The following is a 27810-nucleotide window of genomic DNA, read 5'->3' as shown; positions in this document are numbered from 1 at the left end:
CCTCCTGCTGCTGCCGCGCCGCCGGAGCACGATTTCTGTTCTTATCCTGAAGCACTATTTCTGGGTTAGCGGAGTCTGTAACCTGAAGTGTATGTAACCTGAAGCGTATGTAACCCGAGGTACCACTGTAAACAAAAATCTATAAATCTCTTAAAGCCACAAAATATGCACTCTTGATGGATTCTCTTGAAACCACAGAACCAAATAAACATAAGTCTTTTAAGTCTCTGAAAGTCTTTGTAGACTATGCAAGTCTCTGAATAAAGCAATGGGTCAGATTCTTATCTGGTGAAAACAAGCCATAAAGCTCTGAGGGTGTTGCAGAGGGAAGAGCCACCCTGGGCAGGAAGAAAGAGAGAGTGGAGCGCAAGGAGTTTTCCTATTTTTTATTGGGAAAAATACTTTGTGCTTCTGTGCCTAATCTTGACCCTTTCTAAAATCTGTTTTTTGGTGTGTATTTTTCTTTTGGCAAATCTGCCAAACAATAAGACAAAATAAAATCGGGATTAAGGGGTTTTCCTGGACAAGATAAACAAATTTAATAAACAACAACAATAATGAGGAGGCTCAAATCAGTGTTGTCCTATAGTTCTAGTGACTTCAGTGCCCTTTGGCTTCCCTATGGATGGAATTCAATCCTTTCTGAATACCGTCCGAAGGCCCCTGCAGAGTTCAAGGGCAGTTCATCTGCCTCACATACTGAGAAAGAGTTGCAGCGCTATTAACAGCCCTTTAGCTTCAAGCAGACTATTTCTGTATCATCTGAGAACAAGATGACCTGAGGGAAAGGAAAAAAGTGTGTTGTCTGTTGCTACGGAGATACTCTATTTGAAAAGATGAGGACATGGAATCGTGCACAGAGCTGGAGAGTTAACACTGTTTTGACCCCAAATGATTTTTATTCTAATTGCCCAAGACCAAACATGCTAAGATTTGAGTCACACAGGCTTTTGCTTTTAGTCATTAGGCACATCCCAGCACTAAAGCTATGGCAATACACACACACACACACACACACACACACACACACACCTGCCCACGGGATGTTCCCAAATTCTGTGATGCCATTTTCCGACCCAGAGTTGTGTCCAAAAATGTGTGCATAAGGGGAATTCATATTCAGTGGAATCTCACCCACTCCAGTGCATTATATTGCTTATGTATTATTATGTTTATATGCTGGTTTTTCTCCAAAGTGGCATTCCCGGTTCTCTTCTCATTTTATCCTCACAACAATCTTGTGAAGTAGGTTAGGCTGAAAGACAGTGTCTGGCCCAAGGTCACCCAGTGAGTTTCATGGCTAAGTGGAGATTTCAACTCTGGTTTCCCAAGTCCTGTTCCAGCACTTTAACCATTACACCACATTTTCACAAAAATTGTTTGCTAAGACTGCATGCCCAAAACGTATTAGGAGATTAATTAGGAGATAAATCCTGATAGTATTTTTTGGGGTGAGGTCTTTTTAATAAAAAAAAAAAATTGCAAACAGATGCAGAAATGTTGAGAACAAAATTTAGGATTGGGGAAATGAGAAACGAAAACTGTTTTCCCCATCCCTAGGATTGAAGTTGGAATGTAAAATATACCTTCCAGAAATGCATTGTGTCACTAAAATGCAATTCCCTCCATTTGTGCCCCCCCTCCAATATTTTACCCCGCTGCTCCCACCACACTGCTGATTACCATATGCACGGCCATGAGAGTGAAGGGGAAGACAGCCGGGATTTCTGACTCCCTTGTTCCCAGGAAGGATAAAAACGCTGGATTGAACCGCAACTCATTCCTTAGTGGCCACAAACTTTTAACCTTTGTTCCCCTGGCATAATGGGAGGATTGCAACTGAGTGATCTTTGCATGTGGAAGGTCCCAGGTCCAGTTCTTGCAATCTCCAGGTGTGATGGGAAACCCCTGCCTGAAAACAATGGCATACTCTCCAAATGTCCCGATTTTCCAGAGACAGTCTCAGAATTATGAAAGCCAACCCGGCTTCTGATTTGATCCTGGGATGCCCCTATTTCCCCTGCCAGTGCCTAGCTCAGGGTGGAGGATGAGCCAACACTTGTCCTGAGGGCCGGCGGCGACAGTGCTGGCTGCAAGGAAGCACCCTGAAACCTTTCCATGGCCTCCCCATGGCTGCCACTCTTGGCCTCCTTCCTCGGGCAGCTCGTAACCAAAGCCCACAACCAAAGATTTGGCTATTTGCAGATTAGTTGCGCTGCAGAAGGCTTGCTGGGGAGACCACACATAACAAGGAACGCAAAATAACTTTTGCTAGGTGTGGCGTTCATACGGAGCCCCCGGTCGTCTCACGGACGATTGACCCGTACACCACTAATCCGCTGCCACCAACCAGGTCCTCCCTGGTAAAATCACTTCAGTCTCAGTCAGCTTTTCAATTCATAAAGAAGAGTGTATTTTATTTCAGACACAAACAAAACTTTTACCGCATTCCCAACGTTGCTGCTCTTAATTTTCTTAGTCTTATTTTCCTCTCTCTATCTCTTCTACTTCCCCTCACTCAAGAACCCACTGCCTTAACTGTGTCTCTATTACCAACTGCCTTTCCCAACCAGCCAACCCACGAAATCCAACCAACTACCCACCCACAACTCCCAACGAACTCCTTCCAGAACTAGTTTTATAGACCCACTGACTCCACCCCCCCGGGTCCTTTCTGTGCAACCTAGTTAACTATTTCCCCTCTAGCACTCTCTTATATATGTTAACGTCACACTAGGTTTTAATAATAAAAACAAAAATTCCTTTTACACTAAATATACCCCTCCCCCAGGGTACAGAGAGAGCTAGGTGCTGCTCTTTATATACTATACCCAACCGCTTAATTAACATAACTTCACAGCACCTGCTATACTGCTTCACAGCTGTAAAACTAGGTCACGTTATTTGCTCTGGCCCTTAAAGAAATACGCATCTTGTGGAACAATAATGAACCTTCCAATTTAAAGAGACCATTCAACTGGAGAGGCTGCTGCCACGGAGGACCAGTCCCGTGTGATGTGCCAGCTCTGAGAGGCAGGCAGAGGGCAGGGCTGCCCCAGCTGGGAAGAAAGTGGGAATGGAGCAGAGTTGGTCAGGGATGATGGGAGTTGTAGTTTGGGACATGTTCCTCACGGCTGTCTTATAATATAAGCCAAAAGCAATCTGACAGACTCCTGTTGGAAGTTGAAAATCAGTGCAGATGCCATTATTGCGTAGGAATTTGTGGGTTGCTGAGGAATTTGTGAGCAACTGCTAAAACACTCCATCTCCTGTGTTTTGCTAAATTCTCCTGTAAATGGTGTACAATTGTTTTGACATTTCAAACAGCAGAAAGTTGTGCTGGATAGTCCCTGGGTCTCTCTCTTTTTTTGTCCTATCTGTTTTTCCAAATCCATTTACATTTTTTAAAGGATAATTCCCTAGGATCTGAAATTATTTCCGAATGCAGGAGGTGAGGGGGATAAAAAAAGAGAGAGTTATCTTCTTCTAGCAGGAGAGGGTGCCAAGACCCCGCCATCGGAATGAGACTAGGTTCCAGCAGGTGGAGAAGCACAAAGGAGAGGAAAGGAGAGCAGCAACACAAGAGGTTGACTGGCTTCTTGACGTTTGAATTATAGCAATTATCCTCCCACGCTATTATCACTCTGCAGCTCAGCCCTGCCACCCTTATTCACATAACTCCAAAACGAAGGTGGCTCTGAGCGGTGGATTCCCCCACCCCTTGCCTGGCTGAGAAATCCAGGATTAGAATCTCCCTATGTTTTGGGGCCCCTACAGAGGATGAAAGTGGTTTTTCTGTGTGATATAATTGGATTTGTAGGAACAGCATGCAGCTGGGAGCACTTGAGGGCAGAGATTCTTTCACATACTCCATTGGCTGGGCGAATGCCGGATTTGAGGGGAGTCCAGGCAAAAGACCCTTTCTACCTAATGAGTTCTGCTGGACTTAAATCACAGGGGTGGGTGGGTAGACAGTTTTGCTTTTGGTCATGTTCTTATTTTTTCCAGTCTGTAGGACCTCACAAAAAAAAAGTCATTAGCATGTTGTCTGAATATGCACATTTTTTCCTAAGCAATTTTTCCTAACATACACATTTTTGGGGCAAGTATTATTCTTTAACATGATACATTTTTGTTTGTTATTTTCATGAATATATGCATTTTTTTTGTATACACTCCCCCCCCCCAATAAATGCATTTCTGCACACTTTTTCTTGGTCCACCGCAAAATTCAGAGAAGTGCAAATTTCAAAGGCTGACTGTGTTTCAGCTCATTGTCTTTTGGAACGTGTGAATTACATAGGTAGGTTCACACTGACATGCAAATCAAACTGCATTTCTCTGCCTGCCCTAGTGGTGGGCAGAAGTGACAATCCAAACAGCATCAGGTAGCTGCAGAGACTACCATTTCAATTCTTCTGAATTCTCTTGCATTGCATCGTGGGAAATTAAAATGGGAGCTAGACCTGATTGGTGGATAGGATTATCCAGAATGAAACCCCCACCTCCACATGCCACTATAGAGACTCCAGCCCAGAGTCATCCTTGAGAAGGACACCTAAAGTATTCTGAGTAGAAATTCAAATTCAAATGTTATTGCAAAAAATATATGCACCAGACTCACAGTTCAGCTAACAAAATACAAGTAAAGCCTATTTTTTGGCTATGTTAAGAAATCTCATAGATTCATATTAACACACATTGACTGCAGTGTCTGTGTGTTTTGGCTCAAGTCACAGAGGGGGGAAAAGACAAGGTAGAGACTAAAATAATGAATGTGAATGGTTAACATCATCACTTCAACAGTCAATCAATGAGACAGAAGCTAAAATGAATGCACGTTCCAGCAGTAAGACAGTTCAGATTAGACATCAATGATGATGGTAGCTAAATAAATTGTATCAAAAACAATGTTGTGAAAAGCGATGAAAGTTGAACCCAACAGATCAGGGTCCCGGCAAATCTTATGTCTGCAGTCTTTCATGTTTTAATGTCTGTCCTGTGAGCTTGAGATGAAGGGCAGTACAGTGGTACCTCGGTTTAAGAACAGCCCTGTTTACAAACTATTCGGCATAACAACTCTGCAAAACCATAAGCAGTGTTCCAGTTCGTGAACTTTACCTCAGTCTAAGAACAGAATCCGAATGGTGGAAGGGCACCGGCAGTGGGAGGCCTCATTAGGGAATGCACCTCAGTTTAAGAACGGCTTTGGTTTAAGAACGGACCTCCGGAACGAATTAAGTTCATAAACCAAGGTACCACTGTATACAAATTTAATTAATAAATATAAAATGATTTTCTAGATCCATTTCAATCGGGCTTTGGCCAGGTTTTGGCACAGAAACTGATTTTATTGATCTCTGTTGGGAGAGAGACAGGGAAAGGTCTGAATTCTCCTCAACCTCTCAGCAATTTTTGTAACCATCAACCAAGGTATCCTTCTGGAACGGCTGTCTGAGTTAGGAGTGAGTGGCTCCACTTTGCAGTGGTTTTGGTCCTACTTGGACAATCGTTTACAGAGAGTGATGCTTGGGGAGTGCTTTTCAGCCCTGTGGAGCCTTCCATGTAGGGTTCCTCGGTGTTCAATTTCATCCCCTTTCCTATTTAACATCTACATGAAACCACTGAGTAGGGTCATCCGGAATACATTGTCAGCAATATGCCAATGACACACAGCTCTACTTCTCTTTTGCAGGTGTGACAGTGTACCGGTAAGTGCTGGACCAGTGTCTTGCCTCGGTAATGGACTGGATGAGAGCCAATAACCTGTGTGTGGTGGTGGTGGTGGTGGGGAGGAGTTATTGTTTCAGTCTGTTAATATGCTATATACAGTGGTACCTCGGGTTATAGACTCTTCAGGTTACAGACTCCGCTAACCCAGAAATAGTACCTCAGGTTAAGAACTTTGCTTCAGGATGAGAACAGAAATCGTGCGGCGGCAGTGGGAGACCCCATTAGATAAAGTGGTACGTCAGGATAAGAACAGTTTCAGGTTAAGAATGGACCTCCGGAATAAATTAAGTTCTTAACCTGAGGTAAGTGATTTTATATTGCAACCCACCCTGTGATATTGGGATGAAGGGCAGTATAGAAATTTAATAAAATTAATGATGATGATAGATAGATAGATGATAGATAGATAATAGATAATACCAGTTGCTGGCAACTACAGGAGGGGAGAGTTGCTCTTGTGCTCATCTTCTGCTCTCTGTTTTTCCTCCAGGCATCTGGGACGCAGGCATCTAAACCACTGAACCCCTTGGGCTTGCCGATCAGAAGGTTGGCGATTCGAATCCCCACGATGGGGTGAGCTCCATCTGTCCCAGCTCCTGCCAACCTAGCAGTTCGAAAGCATACCAGTGCAAATTGATGAATAGGTACTGCTGTGACAGCAAGGTAAACAGCATTTCCATGCACACTGGCTTCCATCACGGTGTCCCATTGCACCAGAAACGGCTTAGTCATGCTGCCCACATGATGTGGAATGCTGTCTGTGGGTGAATGCCGGCTCCCTCAGCCTGAAAGCGAGATGAGTGTTGGAACCCCAGAGTCACCTTTGACTGGACTTAACCATCCAGGGTTGAAGGACATGAGGCAGGAGTTGATAATGCAGGTGAGCTGCGCACAGGTGAGCTGCAAGCAAGCTGCCGGCCAGCTCTGTGGAGGCTCCTTTTATTGACACAATATGCAAACCCAGGCAGATACATTTTGGGCTGTGACCTTTACACATCTTCCAGTCCCGAGATCGTGGGGTGGTACAACCTCCTGCTTGGCAGGGGGTTGGACTCGATGACCCTTGTGGTCTCTTCCAACTCTATGATTCTATGATTCTACAAAGTTATTTTGGCATCTGTTTCCACCGTGTCATTTTCCCCGTGCACAATGTATGATGAAGGAGACAAAGGCCACAGACAGGACACAGCAGACTACTGAGATCGCTAAAGGTTGGACAGAGGGCAAGATGTTCAGACAGCTGTGGCTTTATCTGTGAGAGGAAGTGTGCCCTGCACCCCAAGGTTATGGATGCAGGCAGTTGAGGCTCCGTACCCAGCGATCATTCCTACACAGGGGTCCTTTACTTTTTACATTTTACCTGGTTGGCTGCTGTGAGAACAGGATGCTTGATGAGATGGACCATTGACGTGATCCAGCAGGCTCTTCTTGTGTGGGTGAGTTCAGGTGTGGCCTTGGAGCTCTTCACAGCAGCTCCCTCATGCCTTCCGGCTACTGACATGGGCAAGCAAATGGCCAGTAGCAGTCACAGGAGGAGTCGTGTGTGGTGGCTCCACTACGATGCAAGAAGACCAACAGTGGTGGCTGAAGCCCAGCACCAGGTGGAGACCCTTCTGGCACCAGAGAACTTCCAGCAGTTGCCTGTTTGCCATGTGCTGCCTCTGAGCCTGCTAGGATGGAAGTGGTTTGTGTGCGGAAGAGACCAGGAAATAAATTATATGACAGCAGGAACCAAAGGGCAAACTCTTTGAAGCTCGGCCACTTTCCCCACTCCTTTCCTCCTTTTATTGTAACCTTCGTTACTCATGTGAAGACTTGGGCAATTTTCAGCACCATTTATCAAAAAAAGGTGGGGAAAACTGCCGCTGGATTTTTTTTTTTGGTATTGTTAATGGGAATTGCACAGATAATGCTCCACTGGAAATTTACTTCTCGAGTGCGATTTCAATTTAGCAGGTGGACCGAGGCTACAATCAGTGGCAACAGAGTTTCCTTCCTCCAGGAAAATTTGGAGGTCATCACTCGAGTCTTTGGTGTTGAATATATGATTGCATTATGTTCCCCAACAACAACAAAAGTGGAAAATGGGTTAGGAAATTGCAGGGTAAAGGAGCTAATGCATAACCCATTATAATGCTCGACTGCTGTACAGCCGAATGCCTCCTGTTTAATTATGAGGTGGTGAAATCAGCACAGTGTAGTGACATTAATCACTGAAGTAGTGGAGCATTTTTACTTGAAAAGGAGAAATTCTTCTTACGGGTAGATTAACCTTCACCTCCACGTCCTCCTTCAAATTCAGAATAATCTATGGCAGGGTTGGGGAGCTTTGGAGTCTTCTAGATGTTGCTGGACTGCAAGTACCAGCATCCCTGATTATTGGCCATGCTGACTCGGGATGATGGGCGCAAGAGTCCAACAATATCCGGAGCACTACAGTTCCCCCATCATTCACCCGCTGGGTTAACAGAGGAAGAGACTGCTAACTTTTGGTCTGGGTTCTTGTTTCAGCCGGACTACAGAACCTGTGTAGTGTAATGGTTAGAGTGTTGGACTCTGACCTGGGAGAGCAGGGTTTGAGTCCCCACTCAGCCATGAAGTTCACTGGGTGACCTTGGGCCAGTCAACGTCTCTTAGCCTAACCTACCTCACAGGGCTGTTGTGAGGATGAAATGGGGAGGAGGAGAACCATGTGCACCACCTTGAGGTCCTCAGGGGAATAAAAAGGCACATAATAAATAAATAATAAACAAAACAAAACTCGCCAGGTAGTTTTGGACAGGTAGCAGGTTTTACGGCATTACCGAGCCTCTTAAGCATGTCTACTCAGAGGTCGACCTCATGGAGTTCAATGGACTTTACTGCCCAATAAGTATATTTTGAATTGCAACCTGAAATTGTTTTCACATCTTTTTTTTTATTAAAAAAATGAAACTGCTTTGAGCTACTGCTTTGCATCGCATGCGAGTGCCCTCATTGAGAGATGCAGCACAGAAGGAAAATGGGCACACAGGACTGTAAGATTTTATTGTTTTCGGTCAATGGCAATGTAGGTTTTACAAAACGATGTGAGGAAAATCCAACAGAAGCTATCTATGTTTAGATTAAGGTTACCAGATTTTGTATGGGGGTAAAGGTAAAGGTACCCCTGACTCTTAGGTCCAGTCGTGGACGACTCTGGGGTTGCGCGCTCATCTCGCTGTATAGGCCGAGGGAGCCGGCGTTTGTCCGCAGACACCTTCCGGGTCATGTGGCCAGCATGACTAAGCTGCTTCTGGTGAACCAGAGCAGCGCATGGAAACACCGTTTACCTTCCTGCCAGAGTGGTAGCTATTTATCTACTTGCACTTTTGATGTGCTTTTGAACTGCTAGGTGTATGGGGACTGATTTGTAAATCTGGGGACTGTCCCCGGGAAACGGGGACTTCTGGTAACCTTAGTTTAGATCTAAATGTCTGCGCATGTTAAGGCTAGAGGTTGGCTGTTGCACTTGAGAGAGCAGCTTCACATCATCCTAGCCACCCACTAAAATCTTTCTTGGAAGGCATGCTCTGCGTCCAACTGTTGGCATGTGGATTTTCTTCTCCTTTTGAGGGGATTGCGTGCTGGCAGTGGGTGGAGACAGAGGCAATGATGGACAGAGCGAGAGACGAACGTGTCATGGATTAACTGATCTGGAATAAATCTGCTCCTATTTTCACCATGGCTACTTCAAATTAGAATTATTAATCCCAGGCAAGTCTACTCAGAAGCAAGCCTCACTGGGTGTGATGGGGTTACTTGCAGATATGTATTTAACAGACCACTAGAGTTCTGGAAAGTAAGTGGCAGCAATTCCTTTCTGACTTTAGGGTGCAACACACACACACACACACACACACAGCCTATCCATTTGTTCTTGGGCAGCTGTGGAAAAATTACTGTATTTTTTGCTCTATAAGACTCACTTTTTCCCTCCTAAAAAGTAAGGGGGAATGTGTCTTATGGAGCGAATGCAGGCTGCGCAGCTATCCCAGAAGCCAGAACAGCAAGAGGGATTGCTGCTTTCACTGCGTAGCGATCCCTCTTGCTGTTCTGGCTTCTGAGATTCAGAATATTTTTTTTCTTGTTTTCCTCCTCCAAAAACTAGGTGCGTCTTGTGGTCTGGTGCGTCTTATAGAGCGAAAAATACGGTACATCATGTCCTCAAGCCACTTAACCAGCAGAATTTTTTAAAGCCCTTTCCAGTTGCTTTGAGATAGAAAGAGGGAATTCATACTTTAAAATAAACAAATAAAAAAATAAGGAGGAAAAGAATGGGAAGGAAGGAACTCTGATGTGGGACGCTGGGCAGGGCCTTCTTGGTTGCTGCACCGAGACTGGGGAACGGCCTTGGCTCATGCTTTGTTGATATTCCAATGCTTAGCAAAGCCCATTCCTTTCAAAGGTCTCTTCTCTTATCAGTTTAGTTATCCCCCTCCACCCTTGTTTGCTGTGGGCGAGACTGCTTGCTCGCTGGTTATTTCTGCTCCTTCATTTCTGCCGTTTCTGATTTCACCGCTGCTCTTCGTGTTTTGTTTTACGAGACTCTTTTTATTGTATTGATTGATTGTTTTACATTTTTGTCGCTGTTGTTGCGCCATGCCTTGAGGGCCCTTTTCTTGAGAGGAGAAAGGCTAGCCTATATGTTTTCATTATATGAATAAATCGCATAAACATAAATGCACATGGCATTTTTAGTATTTCTTAGAGGGAGAAATGGCAGGCCCCTGGCCCCCAAGGCGATTAGAATCTAAATCTGACCGTGTGGAAGGCAAGAGAAGGAGAGTCTGAGTCCAGGGTCGCAGGAGATGGATGTGAGTCCATGTAGCTACATTCTGGCTCCGTTCAGAACTGTAAAATCACACAATGGAGATCATGTGAGGAGCAGGGGAGAGGAATGAGCCAGTTCATCCCACCCTCTCCATTGCATCTTTCCCTGGCTGCAGGTTCTAAATTGCAGAGTGGTAATTGTGGGTTATCTGGTGGTTAAGTTTAAAAGAATAAAATGATGATTCCCTGTGTTAGTAGACGGCAGGAGCTCTGTATTTTGAAGCTATAAATTAAGAACAGAATCCGGTGAGACAGCAGATTTGCCTTGCTCCATCTGGATGCCTAGATCTAGGTTTAGGGCAAATATTATCTTCGTAAGAGAGCCACAGCCAATATTTAAAATCACAAAACATGCAGCAAAGTGTGGAAATATAGGCCTGTTAGACCTGTAAAATATCCCCTTTTAAGTTTCTTTCCAAAGCTTCCCCTTTCTTCCCCTTTAGCACAGAAACGCCCACATAGCTTGGTAAGCTGGGGGAAAAAAAGTTTTTACTTACAAACTTGTTAAGGTTCATGTGCTTTTCCATACAGCAGTCAGAAAACACAGGCGGCAAAACTTAGTTTACAAAAGTTGGCAAAGTGTTCCTTAATTATTGATCTAAAGACACAAAAATGGCTTGTAAGCCATGCATGAAATCTGAACCCTGGTGTAGCCAGTTCCAGGCCTCCATTATACATGGAGTTTGGATGGTAGACTGTTTCCAAATTATTTGTATAGAAACACAAATGTGGCTTTGTTAAAGCCATGAGGCTTTTCTGGGCTTGGAGCGATCACCCTAGACGTTCTTCCTGTTAAGTATAGTGCTTTAATTTACTGAAATTGGGAATGCTTAAATGCATTATTGTATAATACTGAGATGTTTCCCAGTAACTCTCATGTGATTGGTTAACTCTGGTCACACGGGAGGTATCTTATTACATTCTCCATTTTGTTTTGGGTGAGAGTGTCTTGACTGTAATGGCTGCCATCTCCGCAAACACTGAAGAAGGGACAGTGTTAGATAACTCTCTCGCTAAACACAATAGAGGAGAGGAATGCTAATGTTTCTGTGCGAATGAATGCGATAGAAAGAAGTACAGAAGTTGATGTTCTCCCAAAGAAGCAGTGAGGAGAAATCTACTGGAGGAGAAAGCATGCCCTCCAACATTTCTCTGATGAAAATAGGGATGCCCAGTGCTATTTCTCTAAAAAAAGAGGGGCTGGAACTCACCACAAACACTTCCCTCAGAATGGCAATGGCACCCACCTGAGAGGTGCTGGAACTGAGTTCTAGCGATTTCCAGTTGGAAAAAAGCCTTGGGAATGTCTTTTTTTTTTTTTTTTAAAAGTGTTTTATTAACAATTTCAACATAACAAAATATCAAAACATATCTTATTCATTATTTCCCCCCTTTCCCCCCCACCTCCCCATCAAACCTTCCCCCTGAGACTTCCCTCAGCACCTCTCTCTGATTTCTCAACACATATTATTCTCTGCATACTGTAAAATTGTATAAATCCTTATATTATCTGTCTACTATGTTAACCTTCAATAAATTTGTGTATGTTTTTTCAAAACCTGCCAAGGAGTCCAATTCATTTTGTTGTCTTTTTAAGTAATTTGTAAAAAGTTCCCATTCTTCTTTGAAGTCACAGTTGTCCTTATCTCACAGTTTGTATGTCAGTTTAGCCAGTTCTGCATAGTTCATCAATTTCTCTTGCCACTGTTTTTTGTCAGGGTTTCCTCATTCTTCCATCCTTGTGCTATCAAGACTCTTGCTGCTGTTGTCAGGTCTTGTCCTACAATCCCTAACAAAAATGCTTTTGTGTTTTTTTTACAAATGTCATTTTGAACATTTTCTTCAATTCATTATATATCATTTCCCAATTTTTAAAAATTTCTCTACATTCCCACCACATATGAAAAAAGGTCCCTTCCTTTTCTTTACATTTCCAACATATGTTTGAACCGTTTTTGTACATTTTTGCTATCTGTACTGGTGTTATATACCATCTATACATCATTTTCATATAATTTTCTTTCAAAAGAGCACAGTCTGTAAATTTTAAATTTGTTTTCCACAGTTTTTCCCAGTCCTACCCTATTCTACACCCTCCAACATTTTTGCAATGAAAATAGGGAAAAGCGGAACTTTCTGGGATCAGATCAGAAACTGGGACTGCTTCTGTCAATCTGGGACTGTCCCTGGAAAATAGGGACATTTGGAGGGTTTGAGAAAGTGGAAACGTAGTTGGGTCGTATACAGAAGGCTGAGTGCAAGTCCTGGAAAGAGAGGAAGACTTTGTTTGAATGTTTGAGGAAGAAGCTGCAATCTTCAACTAAGAGAAACTAAGCCCATTCTTGGATAAGCATGTGAATGTAAATACTTTGCATATTTTCTTCTTTAGCTATATATTCTGCAAGTACAGTCGTACCATGGAAGTCAAAAGGAATCCGTTCCGGAAGGCTGCTCGACTTCCGAAATGTTTGGAAACCAAAGTGCGGCTTCTGATTGGTTGCAGGGAGCTCCTGCAGCCAATCAGAAGCTGCAGAAGCAGTGCCGGAGTTCAGCTTCCAAAAAATGTTTGAAAACCGGAACACTCACTTCCGGGTTTTGATCATTTGGGAGCCGATTTGTTTGGGAGCCAAGTAAAAGCTTTTGAATGCTTTAACAAGTGTTTGGACATTGTTTTAATTTCAAGAAAAGAGTCAGTATTGCACATGATATGGCTTCCTAGCTGCAATTCAGCTACTCTACCAACAAGGTTCTCCCCCTTGTCATTTAATTGGGAAGGAGGTGTGAGGGCTCTGACAGGATTCTGCCAACTTCCAGTAGCCTAGTTAGCACTTGCCCCGCTTGGGGAAGGAGCTGGGGGGCTCTAGGGCCCTGCCAGAGCCCCTATGCCTCCTTTTCAAAGCTTTGGGAAGACAGTGCAAGAGTTGGGAGCAGGGGGTAGGCATCAGTTTACTGAGGTCTGCCTCTGCTGACTGGCAGTGGCTCTCAAGGTTTTGGACAGAATTAATTTCCATCCCTCCCTGCAGATTCCTGAGACTGGGAGGTTCTGCATACCATGCAGATGTCCCGACATCACTTTGCCAATCGTGTGAAAGACTGAAAGCTCAGTAGTAGAGTAGCGGATGTTGATAGTCACCCAAAAGCCATTGCCAACGTTTGCCAGTGTGTGTCTGAAAAAGGGGGAAAATATATACATACAACATTTGTGACATTCGTCTGAGGTTGTTAACAATCGCCGAATTCAGGATATTTACGGTAACACATATATCGATCGGTATTACAAGGGGTTTGCAATATTCCATCAAGGTGAAATAATTCAAGCACACAGATGCAGCGCTACAAGCCAAGGATGCAATTGCGTTTATGCAGCACGCTATTGCTGTAATGCGGAAATTATTCAAGTCAGGAACAGCCTTGTGCTGAGTCTTTTGAAATGAAACCTCTGGGACGCTAAAAGGGCTAAAGGGTGACGGTTAGTTGTACTATGGCATCAATCAGTGGCTTTGCATTGCAGTTTTCTCACTTGTGAGATTGAAATAATAATAATAATAATAAAAAGGACCTTCGTCTCGTTTTCCAGGTCGGTGGCAATGCCGGATGTCCAGCAGGTGGTGCTCCTTACCTTGAAGATGCAAATCTCTTTTTCATTACTGGAAACCAAGGTGGTTTGTCTCAACTCTTGCAAAATTAACAGCTCCAAACAGGTAAATCATAAAAGCGCGGATCAATTTAATTAGTGTCCTGTCAACATGGGCAGGCACCCCTTTTGATCTATGCCCATATGCTGGGATCTGACATGTTTTCCATAGTTATTCAAAGGTGTGGATTGCCAGGAACCTGAGCATCTGCCTGTCCTCCTTCTGATCTCTTAACTTGCAAAGCTAGTGGCTATGATCAGTCAAGGCCAGTTTGCAGGCCCTTTTCCTTTTATATATGAACAGTCCTGACATGTGTCTACTTGCTTACAATGGGGATAAAAAGGGAAAGGGAAAGGGACCCCTGACCATTATGTCTAGTCGTGGCTGACTCTGGGGTTGCGGCGCTCATCTCGCTTTATTAGCTGAGGGAGCCGGCATACAGCTTCCGGGTCATGACTAAGCCGCTTCTGGCAAACCAGAGCAGCGCATGGAAACGCCGTATATCTTCCCGCCGGAGCGGTACCTATTTATGTACTTGCACTTTGATGTGCTTTTGAACTGCTAGGTTGGCCGGAGCAGGGATTGAGCAACGGGAGCTCACCCCGTCGCGGGGATTTGAACCACTGACCTTCTGATCTGCAAGTCCTAGGCTCTGTTGTTTAACCCACAGCACCACCCGCGTCCCCCTATGGGGGAATGGGGAACCACAATTTGAATACAGCTCTCTATCAGGCTCTCAGGACTCTTCCTAGGCCACACCCCTTACCGACACTGCCCTGTGCCTTCTCTAAATGGCTCCTACGTCCATGGCTTGAAGCATTATGTTACTGAAGACCAGTTGTCGGGGAGCACAAGTGCTGTTCTCATGTCATGCTTACAAGCTTCCACAGACATCTGGCTGGCTACAGTGAGGAATTGGAATAGAGGGGCCTTTGGCCTGATCCAGCTTACGGTCTTATATTCTTAAACTGACAGCATTATATTTGTGGAGTGAAAGCGGAGAGGATGTTCAGTCTTTCCGGCTCCCTTGCTTCCCCATAGAAAAGCAATGACAAACCTAGACAGCATCTTAAAAAGCAGAGACATCACCTTGCCAACAAAGGTCAGTTTAGTTCAAGCTATGGTTTTCCCAGTAGTGATGTATGGAAGTGAGAGCTGGACCATAAAGAAGGCTGATCGCCGAAGAATTGATGCTTTTGAATTATGGTGCTGGAGGAGACTCTTGAGAGTCCCATGGGCTGCAAGAAGATCAAACTGATCCATTCTTAAGGAAATGAGCCCTGAGTGCTCACTGAAAGGACAGATCCTGAAGCAGAGGCTCCAGTACTCAGCCACCTCATGAGAAGAGAAGACTCCCTGGAAAAGACCCTGATGCTGGGGAAGATGGAGGGCACAAGGAGAAGGGAACGACAGAGGATGAGATGGTTGGACAGTGTTCTCAAAGCAAAAACATGAGTTTGACCAAGTTGCGGGAGGCAGTGGAAGACAGGAATGCCTGGTGTGCTCTGGTCCATGGGGTCACAAAGAGTTGGACATGACTAAACAACAACAACAAGAATCCTTCTCATGGATATCTATTTTCCATGTGCAGAAAAATTTTCTTTTTGATATGGAAGAGCATTCAGTCAGGATGTAACCTCCCCCTCCCCCTCCATCCATGGTCTGAAGTGGTATGGTCCACAATCAGGTCTTCTCTATATATTCCAGACTCTGTTGCTACTTTGATCACTGTAGGACTGCCTGGGTTCTTATGTTCTTCAGGACCACCTGAGTCCTTATATCTCAGCAGAACCACTCAGATAATCTGGAAGAGCTCTGCAACTGCCCCCCCCCCATATTACAGAGACCCATCTGGTGTACTCTGGAACTTGGGCATGTAGTGTTTCTGGTCCCATGTTGTTCCAGCAGAGATGCAACAGACACCCTCACATTGGGCTTTCATGCATCTCTTGGAGACCTTTTTATGCTGACAGCGCTATGTTGGCTTTTGTACTTTTAAAAAGGTGCTGTATGTTTCACTGTATTGTTATACGCTGTCCTGATAGGCTGGCAGTCTATACATAAATAAGCAGTGGATGTTGGGTGGCTAGGATGTTTGGCAACCAGAGCTTCCCACCACACTCCCTCTCTTCCTCCCACAACACAAATTCTAATCCATCCTTGGCCAGAGGTTACTGAAAAGCTATGGTGGGAAAAGGGTTTATTTACATCACCACTAGGTGTTGTGGAATATCACAGAAACATAGAATTGTAGACTTGGAAGGGGCCTTCAGGATCATCTGTTGAGTTTAACTACCTGAAATGCACGTGGTCATTCTTGATCACTGGCCATGCTGCATGTGGCTGATAGAATCTGTAGTCCAAAAACTCCTTGAGGGCACGTGGTTGGAGATGTCTGGTCTACAGAAGATCATTTCTCTCCCCCTTTCTCTCTCTTTTTTTTTAATCCGCCTCTAAACAAACAAACAATAGCACACGATTGTTGCAGAATTTTGAATGGAATCTGCCTGTCAAAATAATGAAAGTGAGAAAGCCTTTTTTTTTTTTTAAACCAGAGAGGTATATCATAATAATCGGAGCGTTATAGATGTCCCCTGTGCCTAAAGTGCTTTATCACAGCAATAAGTGCAGAAACATCAACCGGAATGGCAGCCTACGTTGCTTCTCAAATCGCTCCATATACAACGATGCTGTTATAATACTGGGCAGGAAATCGCACCTCTGGCAAATCATAAATTCTCTCCAGGAGCCTTTCAGTTTTGTTACTCCCAATCTTTCAGGTTCTTTGTTGCTTTAAATGTTGCCCTTGGAAAAAATAATACATTTCAGGGGAGGCGGCAGGGGTCTTTTCTAGACATGTAGAGTCCTGTAATCGCCACGGCTGCATGTGTTCTATGCATCTGTGGAGACCTTTCCTTGCATTTGTGTGTGTGTGTGTGTGTGTGTTATTTAGGGATGGAGCAATCGGTCATTTTTTGTTTCTCTCTGTTTGTTTCTCTTCTAATTTCCCGATTTTTTGGGGGGGGGGTAGTGGTGGTGTGGGACACAAGGAACCACCAACTGTATTAAGGTAAAGGGACCCCTGACCATTAGGTCCAGTTGTGACTGACTCTGGAGTTGCGCGCTCATCTCGCTCTATAGGCCAAGGGAGCCGGCGTACAGCTTCTGGGTCATGTGGCCAGCATGACTAAGCCGCTTCTGGCAAAACAGAGCAGCACACGGAAACACCGTTTACCTTCCCGCCGGAGCGGTACCTATTTATCTACTTGCACTTTGACGTGCTTTCGAACTGCTAGGTGGACAGGAGCAGGGACCGAGCAACGGGAGCTCACCCCGTTGCGGGGATTCGAACCCCCGACCTTCTGATCAGCAAGTCCTAGGCTCTGTGGTTTAACCCACAGCGGCACCCGTGTCCCTCACCAACTGTATTATAAACACCCAAAGTCAAGGCACTACCAACTTAAGTTCAGTTCTCCATCGCTTCACATCACTTTTCGATTTCTTCCCCCCATGAAAATATGGAAGCTTTTTAGTGCATATTTCTCCCAATGTGCACATTTTTTTAATGCTATTTCCCCTGATATACGTGTTAGCAAGCACTTTCCCCCTTGTTGTTGGCACCCATCTGTCTCAAGAGACAAGGGACTGTGCCTCTGGGGGGTGAAGTCAAACAGAGACTGGTAACTTGCAACTGCTGCTTCCCATGTTGTTTTTGCTGTGCTAGCAGCACCAGCATGACTGCCTGGGCAGCATGCGTGGCGGTCCTGGGGTGCCTAGACAACAAGACCCCCCTCTTGACCTCACTGTTGTGGTCCAAAGGAAATCAGAGCAATATGTTTGGCACCAGCTTGGCTGCAGGAGTTGCTGGAAGGAGGCGTACAAGACTCCATCCAACCATCTTCAGGATTATTCCACAAGGCAGCAAAGGTTTAGGACCAGAGTTTTCCTTCTCCTACATGGGCTAGCTTCCCAAGTTGTCAAACCCTGCCTGCCCCTCACTTCCTTTTACGGCACATGCAGAAACTTCCTCCTTGACCGCTGGACCCGCTTTCCCCCTAATATGATGATGATAATAATTTTTTATTTATACCCTGCCCTCCCCGGCGAGAGCCAGGCTCAGGGCGACAGTAAAATTACAATAAAACATAATTGGGGGGGGGGGAGAAACAAACAAACACCAGTTTATTAAAACACGGGTTAAAATACAGTTTAAAATGCAGCCTCATTTTAATAATAGCCCATAAACCAAAACCATAAGGGGAGGGAAACATAAGGGTCAGACCAAGTCCAAACCAAAGGCCAGGCATAACAGCTCTGTCTTGTGTTACGATATAGAAGCAACGCAGCTGCAAACTGATAGCTTGAAAGCATCACATGATGGGAATGGTGGGGCTGACTGTGGGAAACAGTGGGACAGTCAGTTCACAGGGCAATGCACTGGAATTTGCTCAGAGTGTAATTTGAGATCTTCCTCTTGCGTATGCACAGGAAGTATTTGTCACTTGCTGGAAGGAGTTTGAAGAAACGGACATGTTTTCTGTAGTGCTGAGTAGTCAGAAATAAAAGCATGTAAAATAGACGTTTCTGTCTATCTCCTTTCCCTGCCGGGGATCAGGAGGGAGGGGGTGTGCATCTCCCACGCTGGGAGGTGTCGCCTATTGAGACCTAGCCTGGATCCTGCGGGAATTGCAGACAGGGAGGTCACCGTAGACCAAGCCGGGAGCCCGGGAGAGTTGCCAGCTTCTCCCGAGGGGGCTTGATTTACAACATCTTGCAGGCCCTGCGGAAAGATGTCAAGTCCCGCAGGGCCCTAGTCTCTTGTGGCAGAGCGTTCCACCAAGTCGGGGCCAGTACTGAAAAGGCCCTGTCCCTAGTTGAGACCAGTCTAACCACCTTGCGACTTTGGACCTCCAAATTGTTGTCATTTGTGGACCTTAAGCTCCCCTGCGGGGCATACTAGGAGAGGCGGTCCCGTAGGTACGTGGGTCCTAGGCTGCATAGGGCTTTAAAGGTCAAAACCATCACCTTAAACTCCACCGGGAGCCAGTGCAGTTAGTAAAGCACTGGATGAATGTGATCCTGCAGCAAGGACCCCGTAAGGAGCCTCGCCGCAGCATTCTGCATCCGCTGGAGTTTCTAGGTAGCTTCAAGGGCAGCCCTGCGTAGAGCGAGTTACGATAATCAAGCCTGGCGGTGACCGTTGCATGGATCACTGTGGCCAGATCAGGGTGAGAAAGGTAACGGACCAACTGCTTGATACGGCGGAGATGTAAAAATGCCACCTTTGCTGTGGCTGCAACCTGCGCCTCCACGGAAAGGGAGGGGTCGAAGGTTTCACATGCTATTTTCAGTAACATGCAATTTTTTACGCTCAATATGCACATCATTTTGTCAGAAAAACTGCATCACATTTCATTATGGGACTTGCTCCCATGGGAGGCAGCTTCTGGTCTCTGACTCAGGGGACTCCAGTATCCAACTAAACAATTCCTCTATGCAAGGAGTTTTAGCTGTGCAGTGAAACCTCCCCAAGCTCTTCTCTTCTTGCTCACCCCATGTTTTCTCTCTAAATCTGCTCTGGAGGGTTGGGGCCACCTACAGAAATATTTAAGGCATGCCAGGTGAGGGGAGAGGCAGGAATTCCCATTGCACAGCTAAAATCCATTGCCCTAGTGGAACTGCTTTCTACCCCTGTGTTGTACAGCTTTAAAAAAATGCTGTTCACTTCAGAAATGGGATTGAATGGGTCAAGGGCAGTGACTGGTGTTCCTTCCACAGAATGGAATGGGAACAAACTGCCCCTCCCTCATTTTGCTATGATATAAAGGTAAAGGGACCCTTGGCCATTAGGTCCAGTTGTGGCCGACTCTTGGGTTGTGGCGCTCATCTCGCTTTATTGCCCGAGGGAGCCGGCGTACAGCTTCCAGGTCATGTGGCCAGCATGTCTAAGCCGCTTCTGGCGAACAAGAGCAGCGCACGGAAACGCCGTTTACCTTCCCGCCAGAGTGGTACCTATTTATCTACTTGCACTTTGATGTGCTTTTGAACAGCTAGGTTGGCAGGACCAGGGACCGAGCAACGGGAGCTCACCCTGTCGCAGGGATTCGAACCTCCGACCTTCTGATCAGCAAGCCCTAGGCTCTGTGGTTTAACCCACAGTGCCACCCGCATGGAGCTCTTAAGTTCTGATGTTACATTTGATGTGGGAGTTCTTGAGGGACAGAAAGCTGGGGACACAGGACATTGCCTTACACTGAATGGATGTGGAACATGAGGGAATAATGTGTAATGGATGTGCCTCCACCCCCTCCACTCCACAAAATGTCTGCTAGCATGTGCCGCCATAAAATGCTCAGCCGCCTTAGGAATCCAAAGTCTTGAAAACTTCCTTTGGAACAAACAGGGCCCGTGTTATTTTATTTCCTTGCATTCTAGATGAGAGGAAAGTAATTTTTAAAATCCGAACGTAGCATGGGGTGGGCGCTCTCGTGATACAGCTCACTGAGGCATAAAGTGCTCAGCCTTGGCAGGGGGAGAGCCTGCGCTTGGCAGATGGTGTGTCCTTGTGCAGAAATAGAATTTGAGGTTTATGCTGCGGTTGTAAATAAACAGGCCTCCTAAATGGGACCGTAAAAAGGAGCAAAAGCATTATTGCCCAGAAAGAATAAGGATATGGAAATGGAGCAATAAGATATCTCTTTATATATGTACACACAGATAAGTAAATTCAGGATATACTTACGGCCAGTTTTTAGTGGTGCGGAAAGCACTTGTGCATTTATCTACTTGTGCTGGATAATTTATAATTCTCAGTTGCATTTCTGTTTGTGTGTTTTCGCTTGAAGTGCCTTTTCTTTCTTTTATCTTACATCTCTCTTTCCACATCGGAACATAGGAACTCGCCTTGTAGTCAGAACATTGTTCCATCTAGCTTAATACAGTGGTACCTCAGGTTACATATGCTTCAGGTTACATACGCTTCAGGTTACAGACTACGCTAACCCAGAAATAGTGCTTCAGGTTAAGAACTTTGCTTCAGGAAGAGAACAGAAATCGGGCTCCGGCGGTGCAGCAGCAGCAGGAGGCCCCATTAGCTAAACTGGTGCTTCAGGTTAAGAACAGTTTCAGGTTAAGTACAGACCCCTGGAACGAATTAAGTACTTAACCTGAGGTACCACTGTATTGTCTGCACTGACTAGCAGTCACTGTCCAGGGTTACAGGCAGGATCTGTCCTGGCCCTTGCTGGACATGCAGTCTTAGTTTTAACACTGTAGGCATGGGCATTATTTTAGAAGGCTTTTATTGTGAGTGTATGCCATCTTGGTAGGGTGGGAAGCACTCGGCTTGCAAAGGCGGCTTAAAAATCATTGAGGCAAACAAGTAAAATGGTTTTAGGAGGAACATAAAACACAAAAGTCCCAAGAAAGCCAGAATCCTGCTCCCACAGTGGCCTATGGGAAACTGGTGCCAACTCGGGGGGCCGGGGGGCCTGGGCACCCACAAAACCTTTGCCGTGGGTACCAGCCTCCTTCCCTCCACTGCCCCACCAACTCACCACCTGGCCTTTGCTCCCCCCCCGGCCTTCATAGCATTTTATTTTTTTGGGGGGAGAGCATAGTGTGAGAGTACAGCACCCAAAATAGCTGCTATGACCTCACATGAAAAAACAGGATGTCCCATTTTTCCCCAGGGCATTGGGGAGGTTCGCAATAACACAACAGCAGTGGGAGAGGTGGGTGACGCTCCCTTGGGTTTCCGTTTTTGTTCTAGTATGTGTTGTACTCTGCTATGTTTGTGGTGTGCAAATGCAAGCAGAGACCGTCCAGGTGTCCCTGTTTTCCATGGACAGCCCAGGATTTTCAGACACTGTCCTGGTTTTTCATTTGTTCCCGGAATGTCCTGCTTTTCCTTAGGACGTCCTTAGGAGAAATGTTGGAGGGTATAATAGGACGTCCTTGTTTTCACTGGAGGGTATAGAATAAGACGTCCCTGTTTTCATCAGAGAAATGTTGGAGGGTATGGAATAGGATGTCCCTATTTCATCAGAGAAATGTTGGAGGGTATGGAAGCATGTGCACACATGCTTGTGCACCACATCCACCTTTGGCTGTATCCACTTTTTGGCCCTGCCAATAATTGGTATGGGGCCTCTGGAAGGCGCAAGGTGAGAGATGCATCTGAGAGATTCTGTGGGAAGCCAAAAGGGTTTTGAGTAGACTACCAGGTATGTCCAAAGTCCATTTCAGGGGCTTAATCCAGCCCACCAGTCAGTTGGGGTAAAATCCTTAAAAAACCTCAACAACTTCAATCCTAAAAAAAGGCTAACAACTTTAGTTGGCCCTTTGGTCAGCCCTCACGGCCCTTCACTTCATCAAATCTGGCCCTCTTTGAAAAAAGTTTGGACACCACTGGAACCTAATTTGCTGGGTGAATTTGTCAATTTCCAGTACTGATCCCTTTTACATGTGTTCATCCATATGTCTAGTCCATCCCATTTCAGCACCACTCTGCAATTACAAAATAATCCCGGCCGTCATTTGCATTTAAATGTGTACCTCAGACTACTTTGTCTCAATATGTGCTCCTTAATGTATTTTCACTCAAAGCACAACTTTCAAAACAGATGCAGGCGATTTTATTTTTTGTAGCCAAGAGCTGTGGCAAAATGAGGGATGAATACAAAGTTGTTTCCATCCAAGGCCCTAGAAAGTGGGGCACATCCTTGTCCGTACCCAAAGATTCACCTTGTTGGGACTGGATGAACATGGATCCAAAGTGTATCTGCATTGGACTGCATTCCCAGAAATCTGCTTCTGCTTACAGATCTCACTTGCTAGATTGGGGTGGTTTTCTGTTAACTCTCTTCCTTTTCCTATTCTCTGAGATCAATGTGGGACCACTGGCCTATACTGGTCTTCTCAGCTGGATGGCCATTGATCCATAAAACGATATCACCAAGCTCAGAGGTGCATCACAGAAGAGATTTTAATTGGACACAGCAAAAGAGGGAGCCAGCAGATGGCCGAAGCCAACTTTAACGGAGAGATCCTGCAGCTATGAAGAATGAGCACTCACACTATATTGTGGGTGCCTTTTGCGGGATTGTGTGTGGTGCTACAGTTCCCAGGGAGCTTGCTAGTAGAAGGGGGCTGGCCTGCTTCTCTGTGTATTATTCAGAGGTTCACGCCCAGCCTCAGCTTTAAGTTTCGTTTCCTGGGAAGTGGGGCCAGACCCATTATAAATAGGGGGAGGAGCCGGTATTAGCCAGGCAGATTGCTCTGGAGATTCACCCTCCGTACCCTCCCTTTGTTAATGTTTCTTGTTTACAGGTTAACTTTTTCTTCCTGTTTAGCAGGCGCTGCTATGGTCTTTGAGTGGTTGCTGTTGAAGGACTGGAAAAGAATTTCCCTGCATTGGCAGGTTTTGTCTTCCCCGTAGCAATTCGTCACAACTTTAGTGGTTATGGTCTTGGGTGGAATCCTTTAGTCTTTTCTTCCCTATAATGGGGGTGGTGGTGAAGTGATGACTCACCCCTCTTCAGCGGCGATTCCAGGGTCCCCTCTTAAAGGGGTTACATACCGTATTTTTCGCCCCATAGGACGCACTTTTTCCCCTCCAAAAATGAAGGGGAAATGTGTGTGCGTCCTATGGGGCGAATGCAGGCTTTCGCTGAAGCCGGGAGAGCTAGAGGCATCGGTGCGCACCGACCCCTCTCGCTCTCCAGGCTTCAGGAAGCTATCCGCAAGCCTTGCAAGCCCTGTGGGAGTTCCCACAGGCTCACAAGGCTTGCGGGCAGCAGCCTGCCGCCCGAAGCACGGGGAACCCTCCGGAGGACGCCCCGTGCTTCGGGCGAGTGTCCCCAAGCCTGGCGCGCCGGACGGGAGGTCCCGCCGAGCGCGCGAGGCTTGGGGCGGCAGCCTCCCGCCCGAAGCACGGGGAGCCCTCCGGAGGACTCCCCGTGCTTCGGGGGCGTGTCCGCAAGCCTTGCGCGCCCGACGGGAGGTCCCGCCGAGCGCGAGAGGCTTGGGGCGGCAGCCTCCCGCCCGAAGCACGGGGAGCCCTCCGGAGGACTCCCCGTGCTTCGGGGGCGTGTCCGCAAGCCTTGCGCGCCCGACGGGAGGTCCCGCCGAGCGCGAGAGGCTTGGGGCGGCAGCCTCCCGCCCGAAGCATGGGGAGCCCTCCGGAGGACTCCCCGTGCTTCGGGGGCGTGTCCGCAAGCCTTGCGCGCCCGACGGGAGGTCCCGCCGAGCGCGCGAGGCTTGGGGCGGCAGTCTCCCGCCCGAAGCACGGGGAGCCCTCCGGAGGACTCCCCGTGCTTCGGGGGCGTGTCCGCAAGCCTTGCGCGCCCGACGGGAGGTCCCGCCGAGCGCGCGAGGCTTGGGGCGGCAGTCTCCCGCCCGAAGCACGGGGAGCCCTCCGGAGGACTCCCTGTGCTTCGGGGGCGTGTCCGCAAGCCTTGCGCGCCCGACGGGAGGTCCCGCCGAGCGCGCGAGGCTTGGGGCGGCAGCCTCCCGCCCGAAGCGCGGGGAGCCCTCCGGAGGACTCCCCGTGCTTCAGGCGAGTGTCCGCAAGGCTTGGGGCAGCAGCCGCAGCTGAGGGGGGGAAATAAATTTTTTTTATTCATTTCCCCCCCAAAAAAACGAGGTGCGTCCTATGGGCCGGTGCGCCCTATAGGACGAAAAATACGGTAAATGGGTGTCACTGGCCATACACTGAAAGGTTGACTGTGAACTACCCTGCGTGTGGGGTTATGGGCTCGGCTGCCTGCCTACACTTACGTCTCAGTCCCCTGGCTGGGGGGCTGGGAGGGATACATGTCCGAGGCCTAAGCCAAGGTCTTCCTACATTCAGAAGTTTAATAAAGTTGTGGCCTTATTTTAATTTCATAATATTGTCAGAGTCTTTATTTCCTTTCCTATGTTCCCTGGGGGCTGGGGCTGTTGCGCCTGATCACACAAATAAGGATGATTCAGAGTCTAGAGTTTGTTGAAAATTTTCAAACGGAAAGAAAATTTACGGGAGACTCAACTGTAGTCTTCAAATATTTGGGGGGGCGCTCACACAATTGACGGAGTACAGTGGTACCTCGGGTTACATACGCTTCAGGTTACATACGCTTCAGGTTACTCCGCTAACCCAGAAATAGTGCTCCAGGTTAAGAACGTTGCTTCAGGATGAGAACAGAAATTGTGCTTCTGCGGCCCGGCGGCAGCAGGAGGCCCCATTAGCTAAAGTGGTGCTTCAGGTTAAGAACAGTTTCAGGTTAAGAACATACCACCGGAACGAATTAAGTACTTAACCCGAGGTACCACTGTACACTTGTTGTTTGTTGTATAGGAAGGCAAGACTAGAACACAGTGAGTCAGAGCATTGATCTGTCTAGCTCATATTTGTCTTCACTGACAATTTCAGGCAGGTGGTCTCTCCCAGGCCTACCTGGCGATGCTAGGGATTGAACCTGGAACCTTCTGCATGCAAAGCATATGCCACACCCCTCAGCTATGGCCCTTCCCAAACCAATGGGTGCAAACTGCAAGGAAGCAAAGTGCAGGTAAACATGATATGGAACATCCCAATGTCAAAAGGTGCATGGAAGTAGAACCAACTGCCTCGGGAGGTGGTGGGTTCTACTTTCCTGGAGATGTTTAAAGAGACTAGACTGATATCTCAGGGACGCTGCAGCTGTATCCTGCATTGCGGATCCTGCACCGATATTGAACTGGATGACCTGGCCCTTTGGAAGGACCCGAATCTGAAAGGGGCCAGTCCAGAGATGATGACCCAGCCCAGACATCTGAAAGCAGCCCTGTTTAGGGAAGCTTTTAATGTTTAATGGGTTATTGTATTTTAGTGTTTTGTTGGAAGCTGCCCAGAGTGGCTGGGGATACCCAGCCAGATGGGTGGTGTCAGGGAACTGCCATCGGAGCCAGAAGGAGAGGGAGGGCTCCAGAGGGATTCCGGAGAGCGTCCCGGGAGGGAGAGAAGCAGCACATCTTCTGGGGAAGGAAATCAGCGTAGCACCAGTGGAGGAGGGGGGCAGATGGGGGAATCGGCGAGGTGGCTCCAAGACTCCTCGCCGGGGACCAGCGGGGAGAGCACGGGTCCTCCGATGCCCACACCCTCCCTGCGCAGAAGGCTTCCGCGCAGGGAGAGTAGGCGGAGACTAGGCGTCAAAGAACTTTTGTGCTGGAAGAAGTTCAAGAAACGCCCACTGACGGATTCTGCCAGCGATTGAGACAGCAAGGGTTCACTCAGGCAACCCACCCAGGTGTGGCACCGATTTACGCACGAGCAACCCCTAGAACCATTACAGGTGGGGTATAAAAATAACAACAACAACAACAACAACAACAACTATTATTATTATTATTATTATTATTATTATTATTATTATTATTATTATAATAATATCTGGACCCCCAAGGCACCTTTCACAGCTTTCTACCCCCTTTTGGACAAAAACAACTTGGCCTCTGTACTCCATGCTCTGGGTAGCATCCAGACTGGATGGTCGCAATGAGCTCTGTCTCAGCGATTTCTCTCCACCTCGGCAAACCAAAAGACCAGAAGCCTCCGTGAGGCGCATTGTGTGAGGCAGGTGGGCAGAGAGATGAAGGCAAACAACAGCATAACATGCATTGGGAGAGAGGAAGAGACATTAAAGGGGCAGGCTGAGCTGATAGCCTTTCTAGTTCTCTTCAGGAGGGGCCTTTCATGTGCGCACCTGCTGTGACTCACCTGCCTTTGTTTCTGAGAAGCCTGTGCCAAGGAGGATTGGGTAGAAAGTTTACTCAGAATGTGTGAGCCACTGATGTCTCCGGAAAACAGAACTCCTTTCTTTTCTCAGGTGGAGATAGTGATCTTTCCTTAGGCCATTAAAAACACATGATGTTTGCTACAAGGGATCCTTAAAATCTCACACAGATGGCTCTACAGAATTCTGCCCATAGCAAAATCTGCCTGACAGAAGAGTCATACAGCCCATTTGGGCTTCCTTGGGATGTGATGGAGCCCATCTGAAAGCAACTATGGCCACATTCACACCAGTATTATATCACTTTAAACACTCATGTTTAAAGGATTCTGGGAGCTGTAATTTGTGGTTTAACAATCAATCCCTCCTCCCAGGAACACAATTTGGGTTTCTCTGTTTCTCAGTGTTCCCATCTTAAATTCAGTTCTCCACATTTCTGCAGGAGTTTGCCGTTTAAATACTCACAGAAATTCATCAAAAGTTTTGTGTAAGTTTCTCCTAGCGAACAAGTTTTTGCATGCAGTTTTGAGTAATAAATGTCTTTTTGGAGGCAATTTCCCCTGATACATTGCATTTTTAATGCTACTTGGTCATTTTTATGCACCTTTCCCCTATTGTCGGAGAACTGCATCACACTATTTGGAGAAGTGAGAATTTCAAAGAATGGCTGTGTTTCACTTCAGGTATCAGTGTGAGAAATTGGGTCCTCCCTTAAAGAGGGCACGTGTTGCAGTTGGACCTGGCAACCTAACCCTGTGTTGTGGGTGGGTACGTTTGGATAGCCACAACACCCGATTGGTAGGTCCCTTGGTGCAGGGTTCAATCAGGCCAATGGG

This window comes from Podarcis tiliguerta (genome assembly GCF_965153285.1).
Source record: "Podarcis tiliguerta genome assembly, chromosome: 6".
Taxonomy (NCBI): Eukaryota; Metazoa; Chordata; class Lepidosauria; order Squamata; family Lacertidae; genus Podarcis; species Podarcis tiliguerta.
This window is presented reverse-complemented; position numbering follows the sequence as displayed.